The 27,719-nt window shown below is 48.9% G+C and overlaps 1 protein-coding gene across 2 annotated transcripts in view; it reads right to left on the bottom strand.

Moving 5' to 3' along the window:
* Positions 1-27,719, bottom strand: part of HIVEP3 (HIVEP zinc finger 3) — a 130,288-nt gene that overhangs the window by 86,911 nt on the left and 15,658 nt on the right. For both annotated transcript variants that reach the window (XM_082614036.1, XM_082614035.1), the window contains exon 2: positions 12,347-12,544. The gene's annotated coding sequence lies outside the window, so the exon portion shown is untranslated. The remainder of the gene's footprint in view (positions 1-12,346; positions 12,545-27,719) is intronic.

Genomic DNA, 27,719 nt, shown 5'->3' on the forward strand with positions numbered 1-27,719 from the left:
CATTACCCCAGATGGACAGGTGACCATTTACGTAACCAAAGACTGGCGCTCACCGAAGGCCTCTAATAGAGGGACCGGGGTCTCACCCAACTCCACAAGTCCCATGAGGGTGGGAACCGTGTCTGTTTTGTTCCCCAGGGTGAATCGGCACCCAGCACTCTGCCTGGCACATAGTAGGTGTTCAGAGAACAACCCTGAGATGTTCACAGCAAGTTCTGGAGGATGGTCACCTCTGGGGGGGCGCGGGGAGGGACGTGCGATTATGGAAGGATATGCAGCAGCTTCTGCTGTGTTTGCTGAAGTCTTTTTTAAGTGGGTTAGTGGGTTTACCACTGTTTGTTCTATTATTGTGTATTTTGCTGTCGTTGTTTGGTTGAAATATTTTTTAAAAATTTAAATGTATTTGTTAAATACATGAATAAATCTAGTACTAGCCCTTTAAACAAGTGTGCTTTCCCTCTGCTAATATAACGCCCATCTCAAGCGGCTCTAACTGGAGCAGAGGAAATGGTTCTGACTTCCATGTCAGGTACACCCCAGCTGGGGGTCTTCTCAGCCTGCCATCTCTCCCTCTACTCCCGAAGCCTGTGGCACTTGGGGGGTTGAATCCGAGTGTGTCTGAGGCCAACCGAGGCAGAGTCCATCTCAAGCCTAGGCCATGGCATCCTTGGTGTGGCTCACACAAGCCAAGTGGGGTCTGGGCCCCACTTGGAGAGTCCCAGCTGGATCCACATGGGCCCCACTAATGAGCACCACACTGGGGCAATGAGCATTTGTATAAAACCAAGCCACCAACAAGTCCTTGCTCCTTGTCTGTGAAAATGACAAGTCTTTCCTGGCATATATATTGTGAACAGCAGACTATTTGGTTGGGTCAAATGCCAGGCTAGGATGTACACTGAGATTGACAAGATGGGCCTACAAAGTCTCAGAGTCTCAGGGTTGGAAGGGATCTTCCAGAGCACTGGTGCACTCTCCTCTCCACGACGCAAGCCTCCCTTAGGGACTGCTCTCAGGAGGCCACTCAAGACCTGGGGCGGCAGCAATTGCTCTTCTTTTTTTTCAAGGTGGGGTGGGGGAAGCATTTTTTTGTTTTTGTAAAAATGGAATCACCCTGTGTACACTTCTCCATACCTTGCTTTTCTCACGGACAATCTTTCTAGGTCAAAGGCCAACATTTTTTGAGCAGTTCCTATATACCAGGCACCTGCATCAAGCCTAAAGGGCAGGCACTGTTATGATTCCTCCTTCACCAAAGAGAAGACTGATGGTCAGAGAGTCATGTAACACAGTTTGCGGGATCCGGATCTGAACCCTGGCAGTCTGCCTCCAGCCTCTGTGTTCCTAACCACTGCACTCCACTGCCTTTCTAAACAGACACAGGGTTGTCTCTCTCTCTCTCTCTTTTTTTTTTTTTCGGCCACGCCGCACACCTTGGCTTACGGGATCTTAGTTCCCCAACCAGGGATTGAACCCAGGCCCTCAGCAGTGAAACAGTGAAAGCACAGAGTCCTAACTACTGGACTGCCAGGGAATTCCCTCATTCTTTTTTAATAGCTGAATGATGGGCCACGGGTTGAACATAATACCTTTGAGCCTTCCCTACTGTTGAGTTTCATACTTTTTTCTAATTTTTTTGCCACTGGAATTTTGCAATAAACATCCTTTGTACACATATCTTTACGGACTGGTGCTATTGTTCCATAGGCCGGATTCCCAGAAGTGGGACCATGGGTCAAAGGGTATGTGTGTTTTGGGCTGGAGTATTATGGGGCCTATTGTTCCAGGCGTCTTCCTAAGGATGAGCCATGCGATTTTCACTCACTGGTTTTGATTCTGTCCCGAGGACCCCACAGAGCACCTCTGACCCCTCTTCTCCAGGATGACCCCTAGGATGGTTGATGACAGTCCTCTCTACTCCAGGTTCCCCAAATGTTCCTCTGTCCACATGGTTTGGTGTCCCCTACGGCTGGTCCAGATACCTCTTAAAGTGCAGCATCCTCTGGGGTGACCTCCTCCCCATTGAAGGACACACACACAGAGGGCCAGCGTCTTTGCTGGTGCCAACGGTGTAGTAGGAGAGATCCAAGTCGGTAGGGTTCAGAGTTCTTATCTTCAGCTCCCCCCAGTCACACACATGCCTTCCTGAGAAAAAGGCCCTTTGTGAAATATTAAAGGACAGACTAATTCTATCCCCACCCAATGAGAAAATGGACTCATTCTTCACTTAGAGAAAATGCCAATAATTTTGGAGCCGGACAGACCTTCACGCATCTTCCAGCTCAATGCCTTATTTTACAAAAGAGTCCTGGAGGGCAATGACCAACCCAGGTTCACACGTGGGGTGTGCAAAAGCATTTCTCTGAGCCGGGAGCAGGGTCGCTGGGGAGCACTTTTCTCTAGCTTCTCCGCCTGCTGGTTCGTAGGAACCGTCTTACTAGAAAGGCTTAGTGTAAACATTTTGCTAAGCAGCCAAGAGAGGAAACTTACCCAGGCTAAGCTGCCCTGCGCTGGGTGCTGGCCATGGACACAATGCTCAATGAGGGCCATTATCTAGGAAGGGAGGGCTGTTTGTTCCGCTGCGGGACGGTGCCAGAGCCCAGAGCCACCAGGCTTGCCACTCTGGCTGCCACACAGAAGAGTCTCCTTGCACTCAGCAGGCTTTGCGGTTATGCAATGCCGGGCCAGGAGGTTAACTCTCCCCGGACAGCAGCCAAGCCTTGTTCCTTCCTGCCTGAGTGTATCCATCTGAAAAGGCTCAAAATTGAGGGCCTCAGTATTTGCAAAAAATGCTCGGGCCCTGAACCTGCTGGTTTATTCCAAAGGGCGTAGTGTGACCATCCCTGTAGCCCCCGGCATCCTCCTCCCGAGGTCCTCGGCCCCAGCCATGGAGTCTGCTCACTGCTCCTCAGCATCGCTCTTGGGCCTCTTGACCCTGCCCCCTAGTCTGTGCTCCTGCTGTTCCCTCTGCTTGGAATGCTCCTCTCCCTTTTCTCTCTGTCAGTTGTGTCTAGTCTAAGCCCCCTTTTTTATTATTTTTATTTTTATTTTTTTGCGGTACACGGGCCCCTCACTGTTGTGGCCTCTCCCGTTGCGGAGCACAGGCTCCGGACACGCAGGCTCAGCGGCCATGGCACACGGGCCCAGCCGCTCCGCGGCATGTGGGATCTTCTCGGACCGGGGCACGAACCCGTGTCCCCTGCATCGGCAGGCGGACTCTCAACCACTGCGCCACCAGGGAAGCCCTAAGCCCCCTTTTTAAAGCACAAGTTCCACCCCACATCCTTAAAGCCAGCCACCAGTGACCTAAGCTGAAGTGGTGAGTTTTCAAGCCAGAAGAGATCTGGGAAGTTATCGATCCAACTGCCCCATTTTCCAGATGAGGAAACTGAGGCTTAGAGAGGTTGACTAGCCTGAGAGCAAAGTGAGCAAATGTGAGTACCGGCAGGGCTCTCCTCCCTAATCTCTTTCCCTTACACTACACATCCCGTCTGCTCGTGGATCATGTCGGCTCTGCCTTCAGACTATACCCAGAACCCAACAACTTGCCACAGCTGCCACCCTGGTCTGCGACATTATCGCTTCCTGATGCCGGCACCAGCCTCCCATGCTGCCCTGGCTTCCTGCAGTGTGGTCTCCACACACAGCTGGCTGGGCTTTCCAGAACATTCGGCAGATCAGGCCACTCCAGGGCTTGGACCTCCAGCGGCTTCTCAATTATCTGCACACACTCACCCTCTGCCACCATCTTCCTCCTCCGCCCCCACCCCTGCCCCTCCAGCCACACTGGCCTCCTTGCTGTTCCCACCTGGCAGGATCCCGCCTCTGCCCGGACACTCTTCCCCAGGTGCCCCGGGGCTCACTCTCTCACCCCTCAGGTCTTTGCTCAAATGCCACTTCTCTGGTGGGCCCACCCTAACCACCTGATTCCTTTCCTTTCCTGATGTCATCTTGTCATCTACTACATACTTTATATAAGTAAAAGATACCTTTATATTTATTTTATGGATAATATGTTCATATCTTTAATATCTCACAAAACAATATGTGATAAGGTGACAATATATTCGGAGGCAGGAATGTGTGTGTTTTGTCACTTAAAACGGTGCGTGGTACCATCTGTCCAGGCAGGGCTGATTTTAAAGGTGATCTACCCCTTTGAGGATGGATGATGGTGACGGAGGTCCTGGTGTCACTGTGACATAGCGTGCGTGTGTGTGTGTGTGTGTGTGTGTGTGTGTGTGTTAGGGGTGGAGGGAGGGGACAAGTTTGGTGGCACAAGCAGAATCAATGAAAGGAGAGACTCTGAAAGCTCCAGGGAGGCCAGCTAGAGCTGGCCCAGATGCTATATTTTTAGGGCCTTATGGGGGAAACACCCTGACACCTGGGCCTCAGTGTCTCCCCGACCCAGCCCAGGCAGAGTTGATCCAGAATGGCTCATTCACAGAGGCAGCCGCACAGAAGCGGCCCAGATGGGGCTGTGAGGACCCAGGAATCTCTGGCTCCTTCTTGCTTTTAGGCAACTTGAATTTGCAAGTTCAGGAATCTCTCTCTGTTTTTAAAAAATCTCTCCAGTGGGTGACTTATAGGCCCCACTGTGTTTAGGGGCCTCAGCTGAGTTCCTCTGCACAGAGCTTTATTCCCAATAATAAATATCTATCTGTTGGACGAATAACGAGAGAGGTGGAAGGGAAGGGGGAAAGTGAGGCACAGGAGAGGAAGGCGAAGGCTCCAAGCGGCAGAGTGATCCCCAGGAAGCATGCCAACCAGAACCGGGCAGAGACAAAACAGCAGGGCTTGTCCTGACAGGTGGGACAGGCGGGTCCAGGATTCGCCCACTCTCCCACACCTGCAGTTCTGCCGGCAGGGAGCACAAATCCCAAGCAAACAGAAACTCGTGATTTTGGTTTTATTTGGATTGACATTTTTATTTACCTATGGCACAATTTCTTTGAGGTTGGCTGGTTCTGTTCTAAAGAGGGGGCCCAAACTGAGTTACCCAGGTGACTGGCTGGTGAAATCTCTCTTTTCTCCGTCTGCCCCGGCCCATCCCGACTCCGCTCCCGGCCCTCTGAGCACTTCTCTGACTCTTTCACCCGAACCTTTTTTTTCCTGGATGCCTGCGCTCGTTCCTCAGGTTTTGGTCCTTAATCCCCTACTTGTCTCTCTCTACATTTCTCACCTTGTCTTACTAGCAGCTTCCACAGCTGCACACATCACCCGCCTTGTCCCCGGAACTCCCCAACTCTGCCTTTCCAGCTGCCAACCTCTTGGCTTGGCCATCCTGCTGGCCTCTCAAATTCAATATGCTTAGCACCAAACTCATCTTTTCTTCTCCTATGCTTCTGGTATCACTATTCTTCTAAACCTTCCGGCTTGCAACATCAGAACTATCTCAAAACTACCTCCACTCTCCTCTGCCCTCATACTATCCATCCATCCACCCACCCCACCCATTCCCTCATTTGTTCAGCACTTGCTAACCAAGTACCAGTGTGCACCAGGCTGTTCTGGGCACTGGGACAGACACCATGCCTGTCCCTCCTCCCTCTGTGGAATCTCCAGGACCACCCCAGGCCCTGTTCCAGAAGTAGTCAGGCCCATAACTGCAAGTAATTTGCAGTGTGACCTTGGGCAAGTCACTTGCCATGTCTGAGCTTGGGTGTCCTCATCTGCTTTGGGAGAAGATCAAGCATCCCTACCTCAACTCTCCCCAGCCTGGCTGTGATGCCTGCAGGTGACGTCAATCTGAAGAATATTCATGATCATCACCCCCAACAATGTTGCAGCTTCTTATAGACCGTGGCCGTAACCCCCTGCAGCTCCTAGCCTCCAGTCTGAGACAGAGCCCCAGAAACTGCATTTTAAAGAAACACCCCAGGCAATTCTGTTGGAGCGGAGGGAGCTGTGGATCACACGTAGAGAAATTCTGGCTTGCAGGATAAAGTCCAAACGCCCTCACCACCCACCCAACCCCTGATCAGACCCTCACCCTACTGGTCTGTCCATTCATCACGCTGAACCCAGAACTGAGTCTGCTCTTCTCTTGCCATTTCCCCAGCACAGAAAGCCTTCCTGACCTCCCTCTCTCTGAGAGTCTTTTTTCCATCCTGTAAGGTCCGACTCAAATGCCTTCTCCTTCCTCCAACTTGTCATCGGTATCCCGACACATCCATGCACTCTCGTTTCCTGCCTAGGTTGCTGGCTGGCTTTTCACCAGCTCACATCCTAGCTTCCTAACCAGCCGGTAAGCTCCCTGAGGGCAACCGTCTTCTCGCAGATCTTTGTGTTTGATCACAAACACTTACTGAGCATCTACAAAGACCAAAACATGCACTGCAGTGTCATAGGAGGTTGGCAGAGTTCCTGCCTGGGGGTGCTCTAACTGTAAAGACAGAGTAGGAGTAAAGATAAGGGACCACAGAATCTCAGAGCAAAGCTTCCTAATGCCATGGGGGAGGGGCACACAGGAGGCAGGGGAGGAAAGTCCAGAAAGAATGTGCAAAGGATTAAAGTGTGAGGAGTTCCCCAGGAGCCAGGGAGGAGGAGGAAGAGGGATGGAGATGATGGGAACGGCTAGACTAAGAATGCTGAGCTAAGGAGTTGGACTCGTCTCTAGGTCAGAGGTTGGCAAGTCCAGCCCGCTGCCTGTTTTCGTCCATGAAGTTTTACTGGAATACAGGCATGCCAGTTCTTCTACACACTGTCCATGGTCGCTTTCACGGAGCAACGATGGAGGTGAGTAGCTGCAAGAGACTGTATGGCTGGCAAAGCTTAAAAGATTTACACCTGGCCATTTCGAAAGAAAGTGTCGTGGATCCTGGCCACAGGCTTTGAAAGCTCTGGGTGGATTTTAAGGAAGAGACAGTACGGTCAGATTGGTGCTTTATCTATTATTTTGGGCCAACATAGGGATGGGCTGGAGCAGACACGCCGGCAGGAAGGGAAGGTGGCTGGGAAGCTGCTATAACTAACTGTCCAGGTGGGGGATGCATATCACAATCGCTGTTGTGGATTAAGAGATTTATTAAGAGTTGCTGTGTGACCGCCTTGGGCTAAGCCCTTCACACATACTCCCTGATTTAATCTGCACAGCCACCGCAGGTAGTGTTGTTATCCCCATTTTACAGATGAGGCACAGAGAGGTGAAGCAGCTTGCCCAAGGTCACACAGCTGGTAAGCAGCAGAGGCGGGACACAAAGTGCCAAGCTCAAGGTCTCCGGGGTCGAGCCTGTTTGCTTGTTGATGGATCTCTTCAAGCTTCTCTGAGAATTCACAGAACACAAGTCCTCTGCAGGAGAAAACCTACCCTGAGTCGAGCCAGGCAGGAAGTGGGAGGCAGGCATGTGGCTATTTTGGAAAAGCGACACGAAAAACCGCGAAACTTCCTACCTGTCCTGTTTTGCTCCCATCTGTCCTCGGAAACAAGGCTGCCCCTCTCTTAGATGAAAAGGTGTTTCTCCCCACACAGTGGCTCTGCCGCTGGTGGTGGGGGGAGCACTAAGCTTAGCACACGTTTGCTATTTCTAAAGGGCTATATAAACAAACAGGGCTATGTAAATAAGAAAAAAATGAGGTCACCCTTTTAAAATCTAACACTGTTCTTTTTCTATGGGGTGAGCAGCAAAACCTCAGAAAGAACTTGTGCTTTTTTATTCCCGAGAGACCTTCTCCAGCCCACAGCCTCCCGAAGGCACCAGCCTGCCCCTCCCTTCCTTGCACCCTCCGAGGGGAAGGCAGGGGGCCTGGGAGCCGGGACTCCTGGGTTTTACTCCTGGCTGTATGGGCTTTGCCTCGAATGCCCAAAGCCACTGCCCAACACCAGTCACCATCTCCTTGGGGCCTTGACATCTGTCCCCATCCAGGTCACTCACAAGCACTGCACATGCTCATGTGTCCTCCTCCTGCATAAACCAGCATGGCATGCTGACCCAGAGGACCCCTCGGCCATCCCTCTCCCTCTCCCCTGCGCCCCTCCCCTGCCCGGATCTGAGTGTCCTCAGAGGTCCTCGGCATGATGATTAGAAGCGATTTGTAAGAGCCTTCCACACTCTCCCCCACCATGTCTTTGAGCATATTTTAATCTTCTGGACCTCTTCTTCCAAGCCCATGGCTGGAAGTTATTAGAGCAGCTCCGGAGGGCTGTGTTTAAGTCACCAACAACGGTTAGGAGACACCTCCAGCTTTGGCAGGAGCTCCTGGGGCTTCTCTGTGTTTCCCAAGTACTTTTCCCACTACTGACCACCCGCCGCTCCCTGCCCCGTGACTCTCTCCACCGTGGACAGCATCCCCTCACTTCCCTCCTCCACCGTCTTTCACTACCTACTCCTCTGCCTCCCAACCCCAACTCTCAGCATCCTTAGCTCCTCTGTTATCCTTCAGCACAGAAACAAGAACCACTAATATTTGCTGAAGGGGCGGTTTACAAACTCTGTTCTGCAGAGGTGTTTCAGAGGTTCTTCAAATGTCATGTGAGAATTTTATTCTAAAAATATAGTTTGACTCCTATTAATAAAACTGTTATGGAAAACGGACCTGAACTTCCAAACATGTTCAACGGCACACTGTAACACGGAGTCGAGCCAACGGGGGCGGCCAGCGGAACCTGGTTTGTACAGACCTTGGACTAAGGCCTGGGTGGATCTTGAACTTCAGTATTGAGATGTGTCTTCAACTAGAAGGACTGGAGCTTCTAACTGGGCATCTTTATGTTGTTGTTTTAAAAATTCAGGACTATACACACTTCTGTAAAACCACACAAACAAGTACATGCTAAAGCTTTCAGTGATATGAGAACGGATTACATGGATTATCATGAAGATATCATAAATGATTGTGTGCTTCCTGAGTGCTGTAATAAGAAGGAATCCAAGAAAATGATTGACACTGTTAGTGATGCAAACCAGAATTCCCTTCTCCTCCTCCCTAAATGTCTACATAACATTGAACTGAAGACCATCCTGGGCCGCAAGATCAGCTATGAGAAATCTGTTACCAATTCACATTGTCTTATTTAAAATTTTCTTAATATTGTGCAACCAAGCCAAACAAAACAAAAATGACAAAGCAATCCTGGATGTTACAGCTGATATTCCGATACAATGATCATCTAGAACAGAGATCAGCAAACTTTTTCTATACAGGGCCAAATAGTAAATATTTTTGGCTTTGTGGGACAGACAGTCTCTGTCACAACTACTCAACTCTGCCATTAGAGTGGGAAAGCGGCCATAAATAATGTTTAAACGAATGGCATAGCGGCGTTCCAATAAAATTTCATTTACAAAAATCAGGTGGCAGCCTGGGTTAGGCCCACGGGCTGTAGTTTGCTGACACTTGATCTAGACCCTGAGCTTTCAATGTTTTATGCATCAAAGCTGAGTCATTGTTCTGTTAATGGATTCTCATAATAAATAGATGTTAACATTTTAAACTTAGAAAATAAATTTGTGTTAATAAACTACCACTTTAACTTCGCATTCTATGAAGGATTTGACTTTTTAAAATGGTTTCTAAAACTATAAACGTTTGAAAACTACTAGCAGAAAGCTTTGCTGCTAAGAAAATGCTTTCACACCCATCTTCAAATTAGATTCATCCTCCAATCGCTTATTCAAAAATTACCTTTATTCTGGAGAGAGCCCCAGTCCAGGCCTGTACTAAAGGCAAGGGGCCATGACTCCACAACTCCTTGCTCTCAAATAATTCCAATATACCCGTTCCCAAGCCTCAAATGGTATTAATGGGCCCCCCTGGCACGGGGGATTCTGCAAGGCCACAGAAGACCGGCACGCGGCCAGCTCCTACCTGGCACCCCTGCCTGCCTGGGCCTGAGCCCTCCACCTCATTCAGATGCCATATATTCCAGCCTCCCCACTGGTGGCTGGGGGAAGCTGTGCCAGCAGTGGGCCCTGAGTGCCTGGACACTCCAGAAGCACTGAGTCAGCACCCCATTAATCAGGTATGCTTGTATTCCCCAGAGGGAGCACGGGAAGGGGTGGGGACCAGATTTCTCACTGGAACTGACAGCTCATTTCCCTCTGGGCCGGTCCCATCCCCTACAGATGCTTCCATGCAGCTGCCAGGGCCCCCGTGGATAAAAAAGAGAGTTTGAGAGTGAAGTAGGGAAGGGCAAGTGCCAGGTCTGGGGAGGATTCCCCCATCTGTATTCCCCATGACAGTGTCCCAATTTCTCTGCTTGCAACCCTCAGAAGTTTCTACTTTCAGCATAGTTCAAGTATCTACTGCACACCTAGCTGAATAAATTCAGACCCTGCCCTGAGACTGCTATAGGGGAGGAGACCATGTACAGCTAACTGTGATACGTGCACAGGAGACAAATGCTAAATCGAGGTACAATGAGGTATCCCAGGATGCCGAAGAAGGGGGACCCATTCGTTTGTATTATGGTGCTACTGATTTCTATTAAAAGGTAGATACTCTTGGGGGAGAAGTCCTCCTTGAAGCTGTTACTGCCTTTCTTTCGGAAGCATCTTAGTGGAGAAGAAAGTACTGGGTCTTTTGTAGCCAGAGGTTCTGCTCCTTACTAGCTGTGTGACTGTCTTTAAATTACTGGACCTCTCTGTTCTCAGTTTCCTGTACAAAAGAGGCAACAGAACCAGCCTCACTGTGGTTTCTGCAGGACTCAGTCTTGTCTGCAAAGCGCCAGGCCCCACGCACAGCAGCGGCCCTTAACTTCACCCTGCCTCTCTCTTAGGAACTCATGTACCGGGACCAGATGGCACAGTATGGCAGACGTGTCACAGGGCTGCAGTGAGGAGGGCGGAGTGGTGGTAGACCTGCCTGCATGAGTCAGAGGGCTGCTCATGTTGGGGAGCCCTTGCTAGGTGTCTGGCAACATCCCAGGGCCTCACCTGTATCTCGCCCGCAGCCCTGTAAGGCAAGAGCCATGACTCTCCCATTTTCCAAGGAAGAAAGATGAGGCAGAGAGTCTAAGCAATCTCCCTCCCAAAGCAGTAAAGGCTGGAACTGGAATTTGAACTTGGGAAGATCCAGAGCCTCCACTATCAGGTACCACATCAAACATGCCCTCAAACTGAGGCTTAAATGCCCAGTCATTCTTCATCAGAGTCCAGGGGATGATTCCTCCACCTCCTCTGGAGAACCCTGATCATGGCCTGGGTCTAGGGGGGTCCATGTGGTACGGCAGAGCTGTGGGCAGAGGCCCAGGCCCAGCCACCGGACAGTTCAGACAGCTACAGAGGTGCTGTCTCTGAGGGCTGCCTGAGTCCCCGTCCTCCTCTCTGTAAGGGAGAACACTTCTGCTTGGAGAAAGGGGATGAGCACTGCTCACAGCACACCAGGCTGGGAAGCACCCGCTGGGACTCACAGCTGAGCCCACAGACCCAAACACAGGATAAGCATCTCCAGAGGCCCCAGAAAGAGGCCTCAGAGCACCCAAACCTTGGCTGCATCAGAATAAAAACACAGATGCCTGTGTCTCCACCTCCTGAAAGTCTGATTCAGAGAACATGCCTGGGTGGGCCAAGAAGTCTATTTTTTTTTTTTTAAAAAGAGGCACTCTCCTCCTCCCTCTCCTTCTCCCTGGGTGATTCTGATGCACTCCACAGCCAGACGAAACATCCAAAGACATATTCCTGACCCAAAGAGCTTCTACCACCACACACCTAACCTGACTCACAGCCTGAACTTCTAACCTGAAACCACAACTCATACCTGAAGAGCTAAAACCAAATTAAATGGGCATATATATAGCCATGCTGGGGCCCTCTCCCAGGGCCATTCAGGCAGTCTCTCTGGAGATGGGGCCCTGCTATTGGAATGTTTTAAAACTCCAGGTGATTCTAATATGCAGCCTGGGCTGAGAACCCAACATCCTTTCATTTCTTCATAGCCGGGAGGGCCCTGAAAGATGTTGCTCTGTCTTCAATACCCACTGTGATGTTCTAACTAGGGAGGGGGTGGCAGGGCCTCTTTAGGCAAGAGCCATCCTGGGAGGCAGAGGTGGGGCACAGAGCAGTGGGTGGAGCTGGCCAGCAGGACGGCATGGTGGGGGTGGCATGTAGGGAGGCCGTGGTTCCTTAAGCGGTGTTGTTGCCAAGGACAGAATGGAAACTGAGGGACTGGGGAGACAGGACTGCATTTTGGGGGAGACAGTGTGGGGCAGTGAAAGAGTGTTGGCCCTCAAGGTTTCTACTCCTCACCAAGGAAGTCCCGAGGACGTCCAACTTTCACAGAGGCTCAAGGAAGGCAATCATCCTCACCATCATCATCCATTTTAAAGAGGAAGGACTCTAGCAAGCTCAGGCAAGAAAGACCCCATGGAACCCCCAGCAAGCATATTCATTGACCGCCCATTTCCTACCTGTGCTGAAGGCACCACTTTCGATGACCAAAACTAAAACGTTGTTCTCTTTGAAAACCAGCGTTCATGTCCACTCCTGCAGCAGCTGCCTCCTCTCACGCTCTGCTCTTCCCTCTGGAAGGGAGAGCTCTCCTGGCCAGTGTTGCTTGAGGCTCCTCCATGAACTAGTTTGAGGCTGCCGGGTTCGTACCCCGAATCCTGCAGGGGACGGTCGAAAAACATGGTCAAAGAGTTTGTCTGGTCAACTTCTTCAGACATAGAACAGTGTCTGCCTGGTCCCAGGAGCCCAGGCCCCAACTCCTCCCAGGCTGCTTGTCTTGGTTCCAGGCCAGAGCCCCATGATCCCTGGGGAGACGGTGTGGCGTGGTGGCCCTGGCACCTACCATATTCTACCTTGTACCTGGCACCTAACTTCTATAAGCTGCTATTTTTTCACCAGTAAGTAAGCAGAATTCTAAGACGGCCCTTAGGTTTCCTGTCCCCCCTGGTGTATGCATCACTCATGATCCTTAGGCCTGTGAATATAATGATTTTACTCTCACAATTAGGTTCTGTTATAGGGCGTACTCGACCTTAAAATAGGGAGATTATTCCCTGGCTTGACCTAATTGAGAAAGTCCTTTAAAAGCAGATTTCTCTCTGCTTGTCACAGAAGAGGAAGTCACAGGGCTTAGAATCAAGGGGAGGATTTGACATGCACTTGCTGACTTGCAGGTGGAGGGGGCCGTGTGGAAAGGACCTGAGAGCAGCCTCTTGGAGCTGAGAGCAACCCCCTGCTGACTCCCTGCAACCCCCTAGGCCCTGGATTCCAGCAACTGAATGAGCCTGGAAAAGCGGCATTTCCCCCGAGCCTCCAGATGAGAACTCAGCCTACAGATACCTTGATTTCAGCCCTGAGCAGAGAGCCCAGCCACTCTGTGCCCGACTTCAGACCTATAGGACTGTGAGCTAACAAAGGAGGGTTGTTTCAAGCCGCGGTGTTGGGAGTAATTTGTTACATGGCAAGAGAAAAACCAAGACAACCTGCAAAAGTGACCCGTACTGGGGCCTGGGTGAGAATTAATGCAATAATAGACATAAGTGTGCATTGTATTCCCCAAACCATGAAACAAAACAGAGCATTCAGGGCCAAGGGAGGCAACAACGTTTACTGCACCAGTTTTTAATAATCAACTTATCAGGCTGTGGTAAGAATCAAACAAGAAAATACAGAGGAACATGTTTCATGATCTAGAAAGCCTGAGCTGTTCTAGTTGAATCTAGCATGGCGTGTCACATCCACGCTGCTGCCTTGAGCTGTACTCTGGCATGTCTGCTGGAGGTGGTGTGGAGTGGTGGCTGAGAACAGGGCACCTAAGGCCGGGATACCTGGGTTCCAGCCTGGGCCTTCTCCTCATTACCTCTGCTTTGGAAAGTTGCTGAGCCTTGCTGTGCCTGATGAGGGGGGCTAAGAATGGCAAGTACCTCCCAGGGTTTTAACGATTCAGTACATGTAAAGGGCCTAGACCCATGCCTGGCACGTGGTTCAGCCCATGTCATACTATGGATACTATTCCAGTGCATCTAGTGATCTAGGTCTGGGGTAACCTGCACGCAGGCCTGGGGCACTGTCACCTTCCTTCTCTTGGGCACCATGCTTTATATTGACACAGCCTTGGAACAGTTAATGTTTTGGCAACTACATCCTACGGCTGATTCCTACAAATGCACAGCTAACCGAAGCCCCTCTGCTGTCCCCTCCCTGCTATACCTGCTGCTCTCAAATCCAGCCAGCCCTGTCCCACACCCCAGGGCAGCATCGCACCACCACACAGCGGAATGGTTGAACTTGCTCTGTGGCTCCTGTCTATGATTTCCCAATTCTGTCGTCCAAGGCACCCAAACTTTTCACCACTCCATGTTTTTCCATCATCTCCAGATCTGACCTCATGCCCTCCAACAGATCTCAAATTATTAATAAAAACAGCTGGCTCTATCCCTCCGAGTATAGAAACACCAATGTCTCAGAACATGTTATTCTATAAACATAGTCTACAATTTCCCACCTCTGAGCCTTTGCTCACATGCTACTCCCCTCCCCCCCATAACCACGTCTACCTGGCCAAATCCTACCCATCCTTCCTCAGAAGGCTCACCCAGCTCCTGCCAAACTGGACTTAAGTCCTGCTTCCCCAGAATGCCCAGAGCACATCTGCTGGCCTCTTAGGGTAAGTAACAGTACCCCCTGTGCACAGAGACTCCAGGAGTCTTAAAGCCTGGGTAGACAGCCTACACCTGGGGCAGGTTGGTCTGACTCATCCCCCCACCCCTAGAGCCAGGCATGGTGTGTCACACACAGCACAGAACAATTCTCTTTAGAACCTAATTCGGCCGTTCATTCATTTAACAGATGTGCATTCAGTGCCTACTTGGGGCCAGGCTGGGTAGTAGGTCCTGGAGATAGAAGACAACAAAGGTTTATTCCCTCCCTTCACGGGGATCACAGTTGGGGTGGGGATGGGTGAGGGGCAAGAAATCAAAGGAATGCATTACAGCATCGCTGGTTTTAAGCTGCTACATGGTGAAGGCATAAAGAAAAGAGCAGTCAATTCTGATGGTGTCTGAATGTGTGAGAAAGAGAGAGGGCATCTCAAACAAAGGAAGCAGTGTAAATAGACAGGAGATCCCAAACTGACCGAAGGTTTGAGAAATTGCACGCGGTCCATATGGCTGGAGGTAACGGGCAGTGATAGCTCATGAGGGAAGAGCTGGGCAGGGAAAGAACTTGGTATAGGGCTTCCCTGGTGGCACAGTGGTGAAGAGTCCACCTGCCAATGCAGGGGACACGGGTTCGAGCCCTGGTCTGGGAAGATCCCACATGCCGCAGAGCAACTAAGCTCATGCGCCACGACTACTGAGCCTGAGCTCTAGAGCCCACGAGCCACAACTACTGAGCCTGTGTGCCACAACTACTGAAGCCCGTGCACCTAGAGCCCGTGCTCTGCAACAAGAGAAGCCACCGCAATGAGAAGCCCACGTACCACAACGAAGAGTAGCCCCCGCTCGCCGCAACTAGAGGAAGCCTGTGCGCAGCAATGAAGACCCAACGCAGCCAAAAATAAATAAATAAAAATAAATAAATCTATTTTAAAAAGTATTAAAAAAAGAATTTGGTATATGAGATAGTCTGGACTTGATCTCGTAGGGGAGTGAGGTCACCAAACCGTTTTAATCAGTGAGGTAATGTGGTCAGGCCCAGGGGTGTGGCCAGAGGAGAAGATGGGATGAGGTGGGAGGAGTGAGCCACGGCTCTCCTCTCTTTCATTCAGCGTAAGCTAAATGCCACTCCGGCCTCTGGTGGCAGGTGGGAGAGCCCGGCGGACACACCTGCATTGGGGTCACCAGGAATGTTACACACACTTAAGGTTCTATATGGCAAACTGGGCCCATCTGTCTACCTCTTCTCCCCCAGACACCACTGAAATGAAAAGAGAAATGTACAAGTAAGAACAGATCCATAGTAGCACCAGCTGGCCAGCAAGTCTGAGGAAAAGCAGACAAGTGGGAGGGACAGAGAGTCTAATCAGAGCTCAGCCAGCCTCACCCAACATCGGCAAGGGAAAGGCCCACCTGCCAAACACCCAGGAAACTCACACAGAGGCAGCAGAGCTGGGGCAGGGCAGGAGGGATGGAATTCCTGAAATCCAAGGATAATGAGTGAATCCTTCAGGTGCCAGAGAGACCAGCGTGGTGGTGGGGGGGGACAGAAACCACCTGCCCACACACCTTACTGTCTTCATGAGTATTACTTAGTGCTTCCATGAGACTCTAGCCCTGGCAAATGGCTTGACTGCTCATTACTGAAATGTGCTGAAGGCTCCATAAGCTTTTTGAATCCCTTGTCTTGCCTCAAAATTCCTCCTCACTGTTTCTACCTGTCCGCGACTGCTGTATTGTATTTCTTACACAGTCCTAGTCAACCCCCATGCTGACATACCCATTTTAAAGACTTCCAATCCTCAACAAATCCTGACCTTGCCTCGCTCCCCCAGATATGCCAAGGCTCCATGGAGGTGAAGTTCCCCCTTACCCAGTGAGCAATAAACTCAGCTTCCTCTCTGACAGTCTCTATACAAATTTTGAGAATCAAATTGACTTTGCACTTGACATCTGCATCATTAACTGCTAGAGGGCAACAAAGCCAAGACTACAGAGCTCTGAGGAAAAACGGTTAAAGCCCTCAGATCCCTTACTCAGCCAAGTCTCAAAGCCAAACAGAGAAGCACTAAAAATAGTACGCCACCCACTTATCTTTTCTTAAAAAAAAATTACTCCAGGAATTACTCCAACAAAATAAAAACTGTATCAGAATAAGTAATTCAAGAAAGGTCAAGACAGGATACACAGGAAACAATGATGAACACTAAGAGTAGAAAAACGCACAGTCAAATCTAAACAGATGTTGATAATAATGGTCTCATCTTGTTGGAAATCAGATACCATTTGATTCTTGACATTGACAGAGAAGTATGGGTTTTATTTTTTATTTAAGGGTAACCATTTCTGAAGAAAAATAAGATACGGACCTTTTAAAACACTGTTGGGGGGAGCAAAGAAATTCAATTATTCAGCAAGAGTTAGGAAAGGGAAAAGAAAACAAGAAAGGAAAAAGTATAACAAACAAAAGACATAAAGTAAGATGATGAAAGTAAGACCAAACATATCATAAATACAAGAATGTGAGTAAATGAAATTACTCTAGGACAGATTAGATTGGGGAAAAAAATCCAGCCATATGCTGTTTGGAAGTAACACACAAATTGATAAAGGTTGAAATCAAAGAAATGGCAAAGAGACATCAATAGGCAAAATGGTAACAAAAAGGATGCAGGAAAGTCAATATTAATATCAGTCAAAATGCAAAACTGTTAGAATAAATGGGGCATTTTATATTGCTAATGAGTCTGTTTCTCCAAGAAGACACAAAAATCATGAACCTTTACCGTCACCCTGGACAACAGAACCATAAAGTATATGAAATAACACATTCTTAGGACCACAAGAAGAAGGCAAAACAAACCAAAAACCCAGGAAACATCTTGAGATCTTGAGCTCATTACTCAAAATTTGATGGTACATGTAACCTTATATAAGAAAAATATAGAGGATTTGAAGATAGTAAGCTTAACTTCATTTATACTCAAGAAACAAAACATTCATGTCAAATGTCTTTGTAGTAGACAAGAAGAAAATCTCAAATTCCAACATGGATATCACAGGCTCAGTTCTCAATACAATAGAATTGGAAACTAACAGGGAGCAAAGAAACCAACCAACCAACCCCCCCCCCCAAAAAAAAGAAACTGTGCACAGGACAACTTAAAAATGCTTTTCTAAATAAACTTGAGTCAAAGAGGACAGCAAAACTGAAACTGTAGAATATTTATAAATGTACAACATTGAGAATCCTACTTTAAAAACCTGTGGAATATAACCAAAGCTGCATTTAGAGGAAAATACAAACCTTAAATGCTTTTATGATAAAAGAAGAAAGATTGAAACTAAATGAATTAAGCATCTAACCTAAGAAGCTGAAAAAGAATAAAATAAACCAGAAAAATCTAGAAGGAAGAAATGAATAAAGCTGAAAACAAAAATGAATGAATGAGAAAAGTACAGCAACCACAACAAAAGAAATTAGTTCTCTGAGACAAACAACACGGACAAACCACCGGCTAATCTGACTAGCAGTGAATAGCAAAATCACAAATAAGCATTAAGAAAGGCATGTAATCATGTATATTGACACTGTTTTAAATTTAAGAGAATGTGATACATAACTTGATGTCAGTGAATTTGAAAATTGATGATTTTCTAGAAAATCATAAAGTGTAAAACTAAAGAAGAGGGGGAAAATCTGAACAGATCAATAACAAAAGAAGAAACAGAAAAGGCTACCAAAGATAGAATTCCAAATTAGTGAGAAAGAATGGATTACTTAAAGAGAGCTGTGACAACTGGCTGGTTGTATATTCATTTGACAAATATTTACTAAGTGCCTACTATATGTTAGACATTATTCTGTGCACTGGATATGCAGCAATGAACAAAACAGAAAGGGTCTCTGCCTTTGTAGAGCTGAGGGTCTAGCCAGGGGAGATGAGCAGGAAACAAACATGTAGGTATAATAAGTGGCATGACAATAAAATGGGATACGGAGTGAGGGAGGGTGTAGAATTCTATTTTAAATAGAGTACATGTACCACACTTACAACAAAATTTATTTGAATTAAAGATATAAACAAAACATATAAGCAAATCCATGAAAACACCAAAACTATTAGAATATTTACATAATTTAGTGTTGGAAAATAACGTTCAAAGCCTGAAGTAGATCTCAGTGCTCTTAAAGGAGAAGATTAATAAAACTGACTACATAAAAAAATTAAGCACTACATACAACAAAAGACCCCATTTACAGTTACAAAGCAAATGACAGACTAGATAGGAATATCTGCAACGTATATAAAACAGGGTCAACATCTATAATACGTAGAAAGCACCCACAAAACAATAAGAAAAGATGCACAGCTAATGAAATGGAGAGGGGAAATAAACAGATCATTACTCAAGAAATTAAAATGTGTAATAAAGATGCAAAGATGCTTGACCTCATTAATAATTAAAGGACATATGTTAAAAGTCAATATCACCTTTTCCCCGATTTGACTGGCAAAGAAGAAAATGACTGCTAACCATCCAGTGTTGAAGAGAAGGGCTGACCAAAATTTATGTTGACCCAGCAGCTTCACAAGTGCGCACACACAAATACACACACATCTTACACAACATACGCACAGATGCACACACACACAATGGCTGCAGCATTATTTTTATCAGTGAATATGGCAACACCCTTAATACCCATCAGTAGGGAACTGGCCTAATAAGTAAATGATGATAAATCCACCCAATGGTATAATAATGGGACAATAGCTTTTCTTAATTAAAAATATATACTCCTACCAATAATAGAGATTTGTTGTGACTTCATCTATGTGTTGAATATTGGGTTCAACACTTCTCACGGTGACCTCTTTTACTTTTCACAGCCTGCTCGATGGAAGGCACTATTGCTGGTCCCATTTTCCACGTGAGACTTAGTGAGGCGAAGAGACCTGACACGTGGTGAACCTTGGTTCCTGTCTGAATCCGGAGCCTACACACTTAGCTGCTACACACACTTCCCCTCAATGGGACGGTGTGAAAAAAGGGGAAAAGCAACATCACAGACACACACATATCTGTGTAGCTTTTAATGCCACAAAGGACCTGCAGGTTTAAGTAGTCAGCACATCCTAGGGGTGGGACTGTGCAGTGAGTGGGGTTCAGAGCATGCATTTTCTTCTTTGTACATTCCTATTCTGTTCTTCTTCTTTTTCTTTTTTTTTTTTTAACAATAAGCATGTATCACTTTTAGAATTTAAAAATTTCAATTTTAAAATGATATAAAACTGTCTTCTTTTTAGAAAGCAGCTGAACATGGAAGGCCTACTAGGGCAAGAGGGGCCCATCTGCAAGGTGGCATCCACCCAGGGCAGGAAGGACCAGGGCCAGCTCCTCTGCAGGCCCCACCCAAAACCACAAGGAGGGAGGCCCGTCCTCTCCCCTCCCCACCCTCCTTGTGGAACCAAAGCATCACAGCACGGCCTCCGCTGGCAGGTGGAGGGCGCCTCACATCCGGCCTGGGCACTGGGGGTTGGTTATCAGTGCAGGGGAAGTTCAGCTGATGAAGGGTTAAAGAAAAACCCCGGATGCCTGCAGGGGCCAGCCTCACTGGGTCACAACACAGTGGCTTTCTAAGGGCTGGCAGGGGAGCCTGGGGGATTGGGTTTCCAGCAAGGGGCCTCACACCCTGATCCCAGAGAAAGTAGACAAGGCCTGCTCTGAGGCCACGGCTGCCCTCCTGACACACAGACTGTCCCTCCACTGTGAATGGGACATCGGCAGATGGGGTTGGCACACAGATAAGCTGAGTCTGATCTGCTTGGGGCAGGGAATTGTGGGACGGATTTTTCTACTTTTTATTTTTATTTCTGTTACGGTGGTCTGTAAACCAATAAGAAAACACAAAAATCCAAGACACCGGGACTCACATGGCAGAATCACATGGAATAATCTCAGGGGATCATGTGGGGCTACTTAGCAACTGGGAGGGGAAATGGGGAGAATTACTGCCTCATGTACCTAACACCAGGGAAGCAGCACAGGAAAGCACAGAGGGACAGCCCTGATACCACAGGAACTTGGTTTCAGACCCTGGTTTCACCCATTAATAGCTGTGTGACCTCAGCTAAATGACTTAACCTCTCTGAGCCTCTTTCCTCATGAGTAAAAAGTGAAGAACATCACCCCTCCCTGGGTTTGTTGTGAGGACTGGATGAGACAAAGTGCGTGAGAGATGTAGCGTGGACCCAGCATACAAAAGGCACTCAATTAATGCCTGTGCTCTTCTTCAGTTACAGTGGGGGACCATCCAAGTCGTCCTCTCTCTGTTCACTTCTCCTCTTTCTGGATCCTGTTTTGGGGTTGGCTCTGCAAGGTTTCCTGCCTCCTTCCCTGTGGTAGGCTTCGGGTTCTCCCTTTCCTGGGATGCTCTCCTTTGCTTCACGCTTCTGCATTTCAGTCTGAGAACACTGCCACAAGCACTGGACAGCTCACGGGCTGCTTCTGGATCCTTCCTGGTTCCTCGCTCCATTCTCCAGACAAGAAAGCTGCTCTCTCCCGTGGAGTAGTGAGTGAGGTGTCCCAAACAAGGAAAATGAGCAGAAAGAGAGGCAGTGGAGCTCAGAGCCTTTGATATGGACAGGATATACTTTGAGAAGACCTGGGAAATGTTTTCCAGTAAAAGCAGAGTTTTTAAAAATAGGGGATGGTGATATATTTCCATTTGTATTGAGGAGAGAAAAAGAGGAACTTCAAGTGCAGAGTAATGGATTCCATTTAGTGATAGGCAAGAATATCCGGTCCCACAAACTCTATATGGGGATTAGCAGGAGAAACATCCACGGTTTTAAGACACTGCAGGGAAGCGGGGAGGAAGGCCCTGAATGCACATAGAGGGCACCTAGCCCAGGAGTCTAAGAGAATAAAGAGTGGCAGGAAGAGAAAGTACAGATGAAACCCCAGGGCCTGCACGTGAGGTTGAGGTGCTGACAGCTGCCAGGGGTAGAAGGGTAGAGGAGTTGTTTCCTGCCATACCAGGCCACACCTAGCGATGGCCCTCTCTCACCGGAAATCTCCTGCAGCCGGGTGCAATAAACAGCCCACTGGACTGGTCCACCTTTGAGGTCCAGCTGCATCCAGCCACCTTGGACAAGACACTCCCTGTCACTGGGCTAGACCCCAGGGTGCAAAGGTGAAGAAGGGCTGGCCCCTGCCACAGGGTGCTCTCGATCAAGTAGGGGAGACGGGCCAGAAAATCAATGGTTACCTCCCTTCCTCCCAAGGATCCCCAAACTCGGGCTATTTCCCCACAAGAAGGCTCATCACATCTCCCCAGTTTGTAGAGGCAGAAGGGAGGGGTAGGGAAGGAAACCCACATTTGCTGAGTGCCTACCATGTGCCAGTGTTGCCCTTCTATTATCTCATTGTCACACTGATGCTACCATCTGACAGCTGAGGAAACAGAGATGTGGACAGCCTTGCACAGCAGAAGGAGAGCGCCAGGCTTCAGTGTTAGATAAAACCAGGCACCACTGGTTTCTGTTGCCGTGTGGCTTCAGGCAAGTCACTTAACACTTCAAGCCTCAGTCTTCTCATCTCTAAAATGGGAGCAACAGTGCAGAGCTTGGGTAGGTGTAAGAATTAAATAATACAGAGTCAACTTTCCAAAAAATGGCCTTCTCCTCTTCCTCTTTTGGTTATTTCTGATCTTTTAGCTTTACTTATATTTACAATGATTTTGTGTGCTAAAATAAGAAGATTTCAGATCCCATAACAAGACTGATGCAACTTATTGACAGGGAGGGCACGGGGGTAAAAAAATGTAGGTTGAAGCCCTGGGAGACACTGGGGACTGCAAAACCTCAACCACTGGTCCGCAGAGGGGAGGGGCCCCGATCAAGGCCTTCGGAGGAGACTGAGAACCAGGGTGTGTGTTTGGAGGAAGAATTGCTTTCTGCACCCACATGGCTACCTCCTTAGCTAAGAGGGGAAGCCTGATGACCCCGGGCCCTCCAGGGATCCAGCCAAGCTTCTGGTCTAGATCGCCACCTGTCCAGTACTGCTGGCTTCCTCCCCCACCAGCTCAGAGCCTCAGGCAGACAGAAAAGGCTGTGCCAAAGGAAACTGTTTGCTACAGAGCCCTCTGGGTCTGCTCTGCTGTTCTTCCTTTTTTTGGACTTTGTAGCTGTTTGAGTGGGTACCTTTTTCCATAGAAAGTTTCCATTGCATCAGTTATTTACATTGTCACCTCCTATATGTAGGCTGTTTTGAATCGGTGAACCAATCAGGCCCAGAGGGGCCCCCACAGCTTATTGGGGTGAAGAGCACCAGGGTCAGCCCTCAGAGCCAGACAGCCCCACCATTCCGGGGGGGGGGGTCTGACAGGTGGAAGAAACCATTCCAACCTTGGCACGGCCACCTTTCATCTGCTCTGGCCCCTTGGGAAGCCATTTCTAGGGTGGAAGTTAAGAGGACAGGCCCCTGGGTTCGAATCTCTGCCTCTTCCACTTCCTAGCTGTGTGACCTGCCTAGGCAGGCTATTTACCTAACATCTCTGGTTGCGGTAAACTAATTTGTAAAATGGGAATAACAGTAGCACCCGCATGGCTGGACTTGGGGAGACTCAGTTCATCCACATAAAGTGCTTAGAACAGTGCCTGGCCTAAAGCCTCAATAAACGTCAATAAATATGGATAGAGTCCTCTTTTTCCATCACCCTGGCTAAGACCTCAGTAGTCATCCCCTCCTCCGGACCAGTAAATAGCAGCGTCTGAAAGGTCACCCTCTCCACTAGGCCAGATAAACTGACACTCAGCTCTCACCACGCCCCTCCCTGTACCAAAGTCTTCAGTGGTTCTTCCTGGAGAGTAAAATCTACACTTGAGATCTCCTCTATTAATAGCCAGGCTGCTCCTGACATCAATGCTCCCCTATAGAACCCCTGCCCCTGTCAAACTACCATGTTCACAGTTGGCCTGCTTCTGTGCAGTTTTGCCTGTCTGGAATGCTCTTCTCCATTTCACTGTGGCCACATCCAACCACATCCACCCATGTGAGCCCAGCTCATATGCCACCCCCTCCATGAAGCCCTCCATGCCCTCCCCTCTCTGGCCAGAAATGATCTCTCATTTACAGCACGTGGTCTCTTTATTGTGGCCTTTCCATTTTCTCCCCTGTATATGTGGAACATAAGACTTATACAAATGTTTGTCAGCATCACAGTCAAACCACATGACCTTTGAGGACAGGACTAGGATGTGTGTGATACATCTCTGTATCACTCACAGAGCTTTGAGCATAATTCATGACAATGAACGAGGGGATAAACTCCGAGTTCTCTCAGTTGACCACCCCTGAGTGTAGGTGTGTTGGTGAAGATGAGTCAACAGCCCCAGAGCATCCACATGTTCTCAGCTCACCTTGAGGGAACCAGCAGATGGGGTGTCAGTCAGGACCTCAAGGGGCTCACAGCCCCAGACCAGCCCTGGCTCTACTGCTGTCCCAGGTAAGCAGCCCACCGCCCAGGGTGGAACCCTGAACCTCAGCCTAGGGGCCTTGCAAAGCATCCGAGGCATCCTGAGAAGTCCAGGAGCTGTGGCTGACTGCTCCCTTTCCTGCACCCCCTACATTCCACGTGTCCCCAGGTTCTCAGTGAATTGGCTCCGTAAGAGTCTCTCAAGCCCCTGGACTCCTGTCCACCCACTGCCACTGGGCCCACTCTACCCGCCACGCAGAGCGATGTTTCTGCATCTCAGAGTAAGCAAGTATCACGGTGCGCCATAACCACTTCCAGAGCTTGCTGACCGCCCTTAGAAATCCAGGTTCCTTAAGTGGGTGACAGAGCCTCTTCCCCATACGGCCACCGTGACCTTCCAGATTCACCCATCACCTGACACTCTTCCTTACTCCTTGCTCTTCAGCTACCTAATACCTGGACACGCCACCTTCTTCCCAGGTTCCAAACCCTTCTTCAGGAAGATCCTCCCTCCCCTCTCTGCCAGGCGAACTCCCACCCACCCTTTGAAAGCTTGGCCCTGGTAGTTCCTCCTTCTCCCCCAGCCCCTCCACCATCCAGGGACCGGGCTGGAACCCCCCTCTCTCTTGCTCCTGACCCTCCAGCCAGAGCTCTGCTGCGACACCGGCCCCACCACACTGTGATAGTGATCTTCCTGTGTGTCCGTCTTCCCCACAGACGGCGAGCGCCTTTGGGGCAAGAACAACGTGTACCGTCTGTGTACCTCCGGTGCTTGTTAGCACAGCGCTTGGCGTGCGGAGCGAATGAGTGATGAGTAACAGCCAGTAAACACACCCCCGCTGGCCTGCCTTCCAGGGTGTTGTCCCTGACATCACCACATTCAGGAACTCACTTTCCAGGACAAGCAACATGTCACTCTGCCAAACCAGCAGGTCCATGGTCCCCAGCATCGCCCTTTGTGCAGCAGCCTAGGACCCCAAACAGCCTGAGGCTTACCTCTGTGGCGGCTGTACATCCTGGGAACCCGGAGATGGGCTGAGGCTTCGGGCGGTTCCAGGAGGAGGGGAATCTGAAGGGCGTTCCGCCTCTGGAACCAAGACCTTCCATGCTCTTGCCTCCCTCCTGCCCATCCTGCTCACCCCCTGTCCGGACTGTGCCCACCTTCCTATCCTTCTACTCTCACCGGGGTCACCCTCCTGTTTCCCTGACAGGTTGTCTCTACCTACTGTTCTTTAAATAGCTAAATTCCCAGAATATGGGGCAGGGTGTGGGGTGGCACAGGAGGTGGGCAGGACCCCAGCTCTGCCATTAACCAGCCATGTGACCGAAGACAAATCATGTTCTCCTCTAGCCCTCAGTTTCTGTCAAACCAGAGACTAGAACAAGCCCATCTCTAAGGACCCCTTCTCTTTTAACTCCCTGCCAAGGAGTTGATTTATTTACCAGTCAGAATAATTCTTCCTTATTTAAAAAAAAACAGAGTACCACGTGTCTTTCTCTGCTCCTCCTGAAACCCAGGATGGATCTCTCACTCAGGAAATATGTTAGATGGCCTTTTTTCTTTTTTTTTTTTCAAGAAAAATTTAAATCTTTATAATTAAGTTTTCAACTTACTGCAACTCTACAATGCATTGTTTTTTTTAAAAACATCTTTATTGGGGTATAATTGCTTTACAATGTTGTGTTAGTTTCTGCTTTGTAACAAAGTGAATCAGCTATACGTATACATATATCCCCATATCTCCTCCCTCTTGCATCTCCCTCCCACCCTCCCTATCCCACCCCTCTAGGTGGTCACAAAGCACCGACCTGATCTCCCTGTGCTATGCGGCTGCTTCCCACTATCTATCTATTTTACACTTGGTAGTGTATATATGTCAGTGCCACTCTCTCACTTCGTCCCAGCTTACCCTTCCCGCTCCCCGTGTCCTCAAGTCCATTCTCTACGTCTGCGTCTTTATTCCTGTCCTGACCCTAGGTTCTTCAGAACCCTTTTTTTTTTTTTTTAGATTCCATATATATGCTTTAGCATATGGTATTTGTTCTTCTCTTTCTGACTTACTTCACTCTGTATGACAGACTCTAGATCCATCCACCTCACTACAAATAACTCAATTCCATTTCTTTTTATGGCTGAGTAATATTCCATTGTATATATAATGCCACATCTTCTTTATCTATTCAGTTAGATGGCCTTTTGATTCTTGAAGGAATGCCCTCATTTGGTGGCAATTTCTGTGTCCTTATAAACCAGAGACTTAAAACGCCCTTGAACACATTGGACCTTCTTTTCAAATTTAACAGTTGGATGAGACAGGTCTTTCTCACTCTTGTCTTACAGATAAAGTGAGGCTCAGGGAGGTGAGGGGCTTGTTAAAGTCCCCCAACTAGTGTGTGGGAGGGGTGCTGCTGGCCCACAGGACATCACACCACGGCTGCCCAGGAGCTGGCCTTGCCTGACAGACAGGCAAGATACTTTAGTAAAGCAACACCCACCTCCCCATGCTTTTCCATGCGCTTTCTCCATGCCTGTGGAAACATCCGGAGATGCGCGGGGTGCAAAACCATGCAATGCGCTGGTGGCAGGGAGACACCTAATTCCTAGAAGCCAGACTCCTTCCAGGCCCACCATTCTAGAAAACAGGTGATGCTGAGAGCTGGACTTTGTCCAGGCAGAGAAGCTTTTATTTCTGAAGATTCCAGCCTATTCTGCCATCACAGGACTCCTTGCCTTTGAACCCTATCCAGGACAACAGGAGCTCTGCCCCCAAAGAGAGGGCAATGCCTCATTCCTCCTGGTCTCCCAGGCCCTTCTGGCTGCAGGGCTCCTCCTCTGAGACTCCCAGTGAGGGCTGACTGCATGTGATCTGACTATCAAACAGGGAGGGAAAGAAGGTGAGGGCCCAGAGCCCTGGAGAAGAAGGAACGAGGGCTGCAATTCTGGGCCCTCCTTCCAGCCTGTTGTTTTAAACACAATGATGGTGCTTAAAACCAGTACTCATGATTTTGTACTGGTACTTTAAGGATATACTAGTCCTGTCTTCCAAATTACACTGTAACCTCCTTAATGGAGGCCCCACGGTAGGACCGCTACATGCACTTGTGCAGTGCACAACCTACACAACCATTCACAGCCCATGACTTCCAACCCCTGGCTAGCATTCATCATCGCTGTAATTAAAGAACTAACTGCCTCATTACTTATTCTTCCCTCACAGAATATAAATTCTCAGGGGAGGACCACACCCTGCTTGCCTTGTTCCCAAACTGAAGCCCAGTCCCTAGCACACTACTAACACAGAATAAGCACTCCATAAATACATGCTGGAGTAATAAAGTCATTCAGCCACTCACTCATGCATTTAATTGGAAGAAGAGCAGACCTGCCCTGGAGCTGAAGGGGAGAGACCTGGGTTCTGGTCCCAGCTCTACCGCCAGCCCCCGATGTGCCCTGGAGCAAGGCATTCCACTCTCTAGGTCTCAGTTTCCTCGTCTATTAAGGGAGTGTGGGGTTAGACTTCCCTACCACATTTGCATGACGCTGAGGGTGAGGACCTCCTGAAATTTTGCACCCTGGGCACCTCACTCGCCTCACCCACATCCCAGCCCTGGTTCTCCACATTTTCTCTAGGCTTCCCCAGGTCTAGGCATGCGGGAAGTGTCTAAAGCAAGGGGAGAAGGGCTCCAGGCAGG

This window comes from Mesoplodon mirus, assembly GCF_964341445.2.
Source record: "Mesoplodon mirus genome assembly, chromosome: 3".
NCBI classification, from domain to species: Eukaryota; Metazoa; Chordata; class Mammalia; order Artiodactyla; family Ziphiidae; genus Mesoplodon; species Mesoplodon mirus.